Raw genomic sequence first — 8,973 nt, 5'->3', positions numbered from 1 at the left:
TTATATATTTTTTTTAAATGAAATCCTTTTTTTTGGCAATTAATTATAAATAAAATGGGACTATTGTGACGCTTCTAACGGTTTTATTTTTTCACCTACGGGCTGTATGGGGTGTCATTTTTTCCGCCATGATCTCTAGTTTTTATTAATACCATATTTGTGAAGATCGGACGTTTTGATCACTTTTTATTAATTTTTTTTATATATAATGTAACATAAAATCGGTAATCCGCGCACTTTTTTCCCTCTTTTCGTGTACGCCGTTTACCGTTCGCAATGACGCTTGTTATATTTTAATAGATCGGACAATTACGCATGCTACAGTATATTATATGTTTATTTGTTTATTTATTTTTATATGTTTTATTTATATAATGGGAAAGGGGGGTGATTTCAACTTTTATTGGGGGAGGGGTTTTGGGGTTGTGTGTTAGTGTTTTTAACTTCTTTTTTTTTTACACATTTGAAGTCCCTTTGGGGGACTTGTACATACATTAGTTTGATTTCTACACTGATGAATGCTATGCCATAGGCATAGCATTGATCAGTGTTATCGGCGATCTGCTCATTGAGCCTGCCTGTGCAGGCTCAGTGTAGCAGATCGCCGATCGGACCGCACGGAGGCAGGTGAGAGACCTCCGGCAGTCCGTTTCAACGATCGGGACCCCCGCAGTCACACTGCGGGGGTCCCGATCGGTAAGTGACAGGGGACTCCCCCTGTCACTCACACTTAAACGCCGCGGTCGCGCCGCGATCGCGGCGTTTAAGGAGTTAATGACACGCGGCAGCGCGATCGCTGCAGTGTGTCATTACCGGTGAGGTCCCGGCTGCTGATTGCAGCTGGCCCCCACCTGCTATGAAGCGCGCTCCGCTCCGGAGCACGCTTCATAGCGGGAGAAACACCCAGGGCGTACAGTTACGCCCTAGGTCGTCTGGGGACAGACTTCCATGGCGTAACTATACGCCCTGGGTCGTCTAAGGGTTAAGAAAATCTGATCAATGATGAGCCATCTTATATGGGGGAGAAGAAGGTTACGCATAAGGCTGGAGTATCTCTTATCACAGGGAGGAGGTGTGTTTTCTAGAGTGTCTAGTGTGCCTCACAATGGGGTCTTTGCCCTTCAGATATTGGTCAGCTGTTCGAAATGGCTCAAAAATTTTCTGTATTTTCCGGCAACTTTTTAACCCAGAAAAATCTTCTTAGAAGTCAGGGGTCGTCTTATATGCTAGGTATGGTCGCCTGCATACGGTGGGGGAGCTCAAGAACGGCCGCATCCCCACCGTATGTGGTGACCACTATAAGGCTATGTTCACACTACGTAAAAGTACGGCCGATGGCAAACCCTTTCAGTGCACACTACGACCGTAGGAAACCCTGTCGGTGCACACTACGACCGTAGGAAACCCTGTCAGTGCACACTATGCAGCGAGCGGCTCCATGCGTTGGCTCCATAGTGTGCAGGGAGAAGCTCTGATGCGGGTGCACGCTGATGCGCCCGCATCAGAGCTCTGCGGCCGGCCAGATCATCCGGCTGGTACTTAAGTACCGGCCGCAATGATCCGGGCAGAGACCGGCCGGGTCACGGAACGGACGGTTGTTCACGGTGTGTGAATATAGCCTAAATGAACAAATGATTCAACTCGCCTGTGACCCGTTCCCAGCAGCCATGCGTCTCCTGTCATGTTTCCGGCACAGGCGGAGTGTTGCAGAGACACTGCCTGTGCCGGAGGTCCCCAAAGCTCTCACGGCAGCCGAGCATCTCGTCGGAGAAGCTCGTAGATGCTCGGCTGCCGGAAGAGCTTCGGGAGAATGACAGAGGCGCCAAAAGTCCCTGAAGCCTCTGTCATTCTCTCGAAGCTTTCCAAGCAGCCAAGCGTCTCTGAGCTTTTCCGATGAGACGCTCGGCTGCCGGGAGAGCTTTGGGGACCTCTGGCACAGGCAGTGTCTCTGCATCATGCTGCCTGTGCCGGGAACATCACAGGAGACGTGCGACTGCTGGGATGGGGTGACAGGTTAGTTGATTGTTGTTGTTTTTTGTTTTTTTTTAACTTCAGGTAACCCCTTCCTAACCGCAGCAGGACTACAGCTAGTAAACCTTGCTGCAGTCAGGCAGGGGTTAACATTTTCTGGCGTATAATAGAAACCCCATAAAATCTTCTAAAAAGTCAGATGTCATCTTATACACCCAGTCGTCCTATATGCCGGAAAATACGGTATAAGCTATTAATTCTTTTTTTAGATATTACGCCATTATGGAATAACATCAATCTGACCCAAATTTACTAATTTTAAAAACTGACAAAATGCACAACAGTAGGAATGAGTAATGTCAAGGATGATTTTTTACATGTGATCATCAAACCCTGGCAGATGCTACAGACAGAGTTCAGACTAACGGATATACAGTAGTATGGAGTATAGATGTCTGAAGCTGGTGTACACAATACAAAAAATACAAATATTTTTTTAAATAGGACCAAGAGGTGATGGGGCAATTAGTAACATGTACTACCATAAGAGAGGGGCATCATTGCTATATGGGACACTGAAGGATATCTCAAAGAAACAAACCGATTAGAGGTGGAGGGAAGTAGAAGGAAGACTAGGGGATAAGCTTGGAAGACCAATGGAGAAGAGTATTAAGTAATGGGAGATGTGTGTCATCACATATAATCACGGGGGGTGACTAATAATTAGCAATAGACTGTCGTCTTTCTTCATCATTAACTACAAATAAATGACAAGGATGAATGAACTTTTCCTGTATGAACACACATCGACTTCCCATAAACCTCCAGCTAAACATTACCAGTATTGTATGAAGGGAATTCCAGTTTATACAAATAAAGCTTATTCACTGTATAAATAGTTGTCGTAATATTACTCAGCGTGTTGGTAGTTTTATATGTTGCTGATTATATCTAATCATTGTTCCTGCTGGTCCAGTGTCTGCACAGGGTTTACTCTATTGACTTTCATTCTGAATGTGTCGTCTATATACCGGACACTGTACAGGCATCTGAAGTAGAAAGATCTACACTGCCCCCAGCATTACAGGAGCTCAGCTAAGCTGTTAGGGGTAACCAGCGGCATTGTTAATGCAGCTCTGGAGAATGTTACTGTATTTAACTCAGGATCAGTACAAGATATGTAATGTAATGTATGTATACAGTGACTCCACCAGCAGAATAGTGAGTGCAGCTCTGAAGTATAACACAGGATGTAACTCAGGATCAGTATAGGATATGTAATGTAATGTATGTACACAGTGACTCCACCAGCAGAATAGTGAATGCAGCTCAGGAGTATAATACAGGATGTAACTCAGGATCAGTATAGGATAAGTAATGTAATGTGTGTACACAATGACTTCACCAGAAGAATAGTGAGTGCAGCTCTGGAGTATAATACAGGATGTAACTCAGGATCAGTACAGGATAAGTAATGTAATGTATGTGCACAATGACCCCACCAGCAGAATAGTAAATGCAGCTCTGGTGTATAATACAGGAGGACAAGTGAAGGTTCTTCGCACACCACATGGGCAACTTCCGGATTATGCTACCCCAGTTCTGAAGGTTATTCGTCAGTGGGGTATAGGGATGTCGGAGATCAGGACTCTGTCAAGGAAATTCCTTGACGAAAGGGCCCTGTCATCCCATATCTAAAAACCACTGGCGCTCAAGGATTGCCCAAGCCAGGATCTGGAGGTTCCTTTGGGCCTATTGAATTCTACTAGGATCCCCTTGAAGTTTTGAGACTTGGCTTGGTGCTGCTTCCATGGGAAAATGTATGTGAGGGACAATCTGAAGTGCAGGAGCTCTGAGGATCGGGGATGCCTCCGGGAGGAGTGTGGAGGCATGCTGGAAAGCATGGAGCATTTTCTGCTTCATTGACCCTAATGCAGAGGTGTACAACAGGGTGGGCGCTTCCATCAGGTGGCCGAGGTTGGCCCGTCTCTATTATGCGGAATGGGCCTATGAAGCATTCAGAAACCTTGGTGGTTGGGAGCGGAGCACTTCATTCCTAGTTAGCATAGTGGTCAGATACCATGGGTGAACTGCCTGGTGTTTAGTATCAATGCAGGTGGTTAGGGGCACATTCCTGGTGAAGGTGCCCTCTCTAGAGTATGAGAGGCTAGGGGCTGCTAGGGCCTCTTGTCTTTGGAAGGGTTCTTCCTTAGCCTGCGTCCCCCTCCTGGTGGCGGGCTGATGCTGGCACATTAGTCTTTTCTTTTGTGCTGTAGCTATGTAGGAATTTAGGCCTTGCAGGCGCTGAACTTGGGCTTTCGGGCTGTGCGTGGGGCTGAAAAGCCTCGCTATTGTTCATTGTGTATGTTTGTAAAGTTTACTTTGTCTTGTATCTATTAGTATGTGCTTTTTGTATCTATGTGGTTTATATTTGGTTTATATATTATTGACGTTATTTTTAGGGTTTCTACTAGAGATGAGCGAACCGGGTTCGGGTTCGAGTCCATCCGAACCCGAACGATCGGCATTTGATTTGCGGGGGCTTCTGAAGTTGGATAAAGCTCTAAGGTTGTCTGGAAAACATGAATACAGCCAATGACTATATCCATGATTTCGACATAGCCTTAGGGCTTTATCCAACTTCAGCAGCCACCGCTAATCAAATGCCGAAAGTTCGGGTTCGGATCGACTCGAGCATGCTCCAGGTTCGCTCATCTCTAGTTTCTACACCTGGGGTTGGGGATTAGTGTTAGGTTTGTTGATGGGTTATCTGGGGGAGGAGGGGGGTTCTTTGGGACTTTTAAATATATATCTACAAAATCCTGGGTTGGTTCATGGACATCCTTTATCATGTACCAGGGAAATGGGATACGGGACCAGCTCAGGGCCCAAGAAAAGTTATGATATAGACATGTACTGTATATTTTGGTGGGTGGTGGTTGGTTTGAGGATTTGTTTATGTAACAGTGTGGCATGGCACCAGACCAGGCGCTAAGTATAGTAACGTTTGGTATAGTGCACAGTTTATGAGTATTATTGGTGTTATTCATATTAGTTTTATAATTAGTTTTGTATTTAAAAAAAAATCAAAAAAACATATCTAGTGTGCACATAAGGTGTGTTATTACAGAGGTGTGTTTGGTGAGAGTGAGACTGGACCAGCTAATACCTTTATGGATATATATTGTATAGCTTTATTTTATTTATATTATTGCTGTTATTTTATTGTTTATTATGGTTGTAATGTTTGTTTGTTTTTAAAGATCTATAAGATGCAGTACATAAAGATTCAGTGTAAAAGTTATCCCTACATTCTTGTCACCATGTAAGAGATTTTGGTGTCACTCTTCTCTGTCGAGCATTTGTTATCATTCAGTTGGTTACATAGAGCATGTTAGATATGTCTTGCTTAATATCTGTGCATTTTAATTGATCACATATTGTACTCTTTACAGCACACAGGATGCCTAAGGGAATTGTGTTCCAGTTCGCACTTTAAGGCCATGTTCCCATATAGTTAAGACACCGGCCGTTCCGAGCGCGCCTGTATAAGAATTTCCCGCTGCACACAATGGAGCGTGCGTCCGAAGCTGCACACTTCATCGTGTGCACTGACACTTCTGCGGCCACTATTTAATGAATAGAAGTCGCAGACAGGCCCGTATCTGCCATGAGGCGAGGTGAAGTGTTCGCCTCAGGCGGCAGATAACACAGCCCTTGAGGGGGGCGGCATCAGCGTCCTGTGTCCTTATCATTACAACTAGTTACGGCTCAGTGCCCAGCCGTGTTTCCTGTCAGTTGCCTCATGAGAAGCGCTGAGGAGGCACTGGAAGCCTCGTATTCACAGGTATTCACATCACATAAGACATAGATATAGTGTCCCCTGCTGTTAACCCTTTCAATAATGCAGAGTTATTATACTCTGCATCACTTACACACTGTAGAAAAAAAAAAGTTAACAGCAGCGGGGACGCTATATTATGTCTTCTCTGCACTACCGACCTCCGAGCTGACCTCAGCATAGTGCAAGAGCAGGAGAAGAGGCATAAAAGTAATGTTCTGCTCTGCTGTTAACTCTTTCTGTATTGCAGAATGTAAGTGACGCACAGTAATACTCTACATTCTGCAGTACTGAAAGGGTTAACAGAGCAGCCCGTTTTATGGCTCTTCTCTGGCTCCTGAGGTCAGAGGTCAGCAGTTGCAGATTGTTGTTTGTTTTGAAGCTCTCAGGGGGCCCATATTGGCTCAAACAGTTAAAAAATCTGGTCACCGCACGGCGCACAGTGTTATCTATAGTGCTGTCCCATACACACTGCGACGCTGCACTGTGCCTGTCCTGGATCTTCTCTCCCTGACTATTTCTTTTCTACAGTGTGTAAGTGATGCAGAGTATAATAACTCTGCATTATTGAAAGGGTTAACAGTAGGAGACACTATATCTATGTCTTATGTGATGTGAATACCTGTGAATACGAGGCTTCCAGTGCCTCCTCAGCGCTTCTCATGAGGCAACTGACAGGAAACACGGCTGGGCACTGAGCCGTAACTAGTTGTAATGATAAGGACACAGGACGCTGATGCCGCCCCCCTCAAGGGCTGTTATCTGCCGCCTGAGGCCAAGACTTCACCTCGCCTCATGGCAGATATGGGCCTGATCATAGTACATCATGAGGCTGAATCGGATTATAGTATTGTACCTAGTATCACTGACAGGTACAAAATGATTTATTATACGGTTATATATCATATTACTATATATTGTGTTGCTGCAAAAAAAAAAGGAAGTAGAATGATAGGATAAAGATAAATGAGAGTTATGAAACAAGATTTTCACACGGGCTGTAAAAAAAACATGTGTATGTACTGCTTCTATAGTACAGATGTGGCAAGTAGAAATGTGCGAATTTACAGTATTTGGCTGGGTTCACACTACGTATATTTCAGTCAGTATTGTGGTCCTCATATTGCAACCAAAACCAGGAGTGGACTAAAAACACAGAAAGGCTTTGTTCACACAATGTTAAAATTGAGTGGATGGCCGCCATATAACAGTAAATAACTGCCATTATTTAAATATTGTTTTAAAATAATAGCAAATATTTGCTATTAAATGGCGGCCATCCACTCAATTTCAACATTGTGTGAACAGATCCTTTCTGTGTTTTTAATCCACTCCTGGTTTTGGTTGCAATATAAGGACCACAATACTGACTGAAATATACGTAGTGTGAACCCAGTAAGTGAAGCAAAGTGATTCATCAGCTCTGCAATTGGCTTATGAGCCTGCAGCCTTTGAAATCCGTGCCACTCCACTTTGTGTCCTAGGAAAAGCTTGATCTAGTCCTGGGAAACTGGGAGAAGTTTCCTAGGATTGGATCCAGCTTTTCCAAAGACGATGCAGGTAGCGTGTTTAGGCCACATAGGCTGCTCACTGTAGCACAAGCAACATGCGGCCAGTAGCGGATTATACTAGGTCCGTTTAGGGCGGTAGCCCGGCGCCATGGCCACCCAAAAAGACTTATATTTTCAGTGGTGTATTGTCTCCTGGCTATAGTTGTGCCATGATTTGCAAAAAATCACTGCTTTTTTTAATGCAATTATGCACAGATCAGAGAATTATGACATTATCCATCCCATACCATGAACACTACGCTAGTGCTGCCATAGTTACAGTGGGGTGGGGGGGCCCTGGCTTGGTGAACAGCCCAGGGCCTATGGTAAAATTAATCCGCCCCTGCATGCAGCCTAGCATTTTCATGTGAAAAAACCTCACACCATAATCCCGAAAGCATGGGCGGTGTGACCTCCCTCATGACGGCCTCTTTATGGTGCCATCCATTTGTTCTCCGGACCAATTTCTGGGTATCACTGTGTCCAAGATAAAAGTGGGACTTATCACTTAAAAGGATTAGAACCTCTAGTTCTAACTCAAGGTATACTACCACTTTGGCGTTACATTGATTTGGTCTTGGATCCAAGGGTACGTTTCTCTGAAGTGTGCCAATAATGTACCAGCACAACACCAGGCCACAAGTTCCATGTGCTAATATGAGCGGCCTGCGTGGCTTTAACATGCTACCATGACCTGCAGCGTCCCCGGACTGGATTTGCCCAAATGCATTCATCATGGCAGAACATCCCTCAGACATTAATAGACGCACTGATAGCATGCCAAGGTAAATGGAACAGCTTATCTTGGCACAATCTTTTACAAAGTCCCTAGTACGGCATAGAACAAGATAACTAAATTCCGATCCCATACATCAGCAAGGTTATGCAGAGAATACATCATGTAGCAAGAGGACTATGAAACAGTATACAGTGGCACCTTGGTTTAAGAGTAACTTGGATTAAGAGCGCTTTGAAGAAGAGCTCACAGTTTTTTAAAATTGTAACTTGGTTTAAGAGGGGGAGAGGCATGGTCTGCATAGCATGGTCTACAGCACTGTACACTGACCCAAGAAGCCTCCTTCACCTCCCAAATAATAGCAGCTCCACTTCAGGCTGGGGATTGCATCAGGGGACAGGACTGTGGAGGTAATCTCTTCATAGGTGTAACCCTTCTCTCCCTGGACAGGGAGTGCTGCACTTACTTGCCCACATATGCCCTGCTCATTCATTCATCCTCCCTGCAGTCTCTGTCAGCCCTTATGTTTCCCACCCTCTACATTCCTGCTATAATGTGCCTGCACTTACACTCAGCTATACACACTGCTGCTATAATGTGCCTGCACTCACACTCAGCTATACACACTACTGCTATAATGTGCCTGTACTTATTCTCAGCCATTCACACTGCTGTATAGAAAAGTTTCTGTCACTGTCCTCCTGCACACACCCCTTCCCCATTGCTGTCATGTGACAAAACAGACATCTGACGCAGCCCTGTCTGTTGTTTTACCCTACTGCATTATGGGGATCTACAAACTGCTGCTGTTTTTCCAGGTTTATGCACTTAATATACATTATACACCACATGCTGATTGCTGTACTGTACAGTAA

The sequence above is a fragment of the Dendropsophus ebraccatus genome, chromosome 11 (genome assembly GCF_027789765.1).
Source record: "Dendropsophus ebraccatus isolate aDenEbr1 chromosome 11, aDenEbr1.pat, whole genome shotgun sequence".
Lineage (NCBI taxonomy): Eukaryota > Metazoa > Chordata > Amphibia > Anura > Hylidae > Dendropsophus > Dendropsophus ebraccatus.
This window is presented reverse-complemented; position numbering follows the sequence as displayed.